Source organism: Odontomachus brunneus, unplaced genomic scaffold, assembly GCF_010583005.1.
Source record: "Odontomachus brunneus isolate Ranch 3 - 2012 unplaced genomic scaffold, Obru_v1 Obru_scaffold_258, whole genome shotgun sequence".
NCBI classification, from domain to species: Eukaryota; Metazoa; Arthropoda; class Insecta; order Hymenoptera; family Formicidae; genus Odontomachus; species Odontomachus brunneus.
The window spans coordinates 293,155-293,749 of record NW_022639708.1 but is presented as its reverse complement, the minus strand read 5'-3'; the positions used below and the strand labels follow the sequence as shown (position 1 = coordinate 293,749).

General features: G+C 49.4%; 1 protein-coding gene across 8 annotated transcripts in view; it reads left to right on the top strand.

Moving 5' to 3' along the window:
* Positions 1-595, top strand: part of LOC116852839 (zinc finger and SCAN domain-containing protein 2-like) — a 102,867-nt gene that overhangs the window by 34,634 nt on the left and 67,638 nt on the right. The window lies entirely within an intron of this gene.

The following is a 595-nucleotide window of genomic DNA, read 5'->3' as shown; positions in this document are numbered from 1 at the left end:
ATAGAAACGCTTGTCCCTATTGGCAAAAAACTGGGACAGTTGATTTTCACAAGCTTCTCTTGAGGTGAATTTTTTATCAGCAAAATCATTCGCCATAGACAGGAACAGGTGGTAATCACTTGGTGCCAGGTCTGGACTGTAAGGTGGATGCATAAGAACCTCCCAACCAAGCTCCCAGAGCTTCTGGCGAGTCACTATCGATGTGTGTGGCCTGGCGTTGTCCTGATGGAACACAATTCCTCTCCTATTGGCCAAAGCTGGCCGCTTCTGGGCGATTGATTCCTTCAGACGGTCCAATTGTTGACAGTACAGGTCCGAATTAAGAGTTTGGCCGTAGGGGAGCAGCTCATAGTGGATGATTCCCTGCCAATCCCACCAAACACACAGCAAAGCCTTCCTGACCGTCAATCCTGGCTTGGCCACCGTTTGCGCCGGCTCACCGCGTTTCGACCACGACCGTTTTCGCTTGACGTTGTCGTAAGTGACCCACTTTTCATCACCAGTCACCATTCGCTGCAGAAATGGGTCGATTTTGTTGCGATTCAGCAGCGATTCCCAAATGGAAATTCGGTCCATGAGGTTTTTTTGCGTTAAT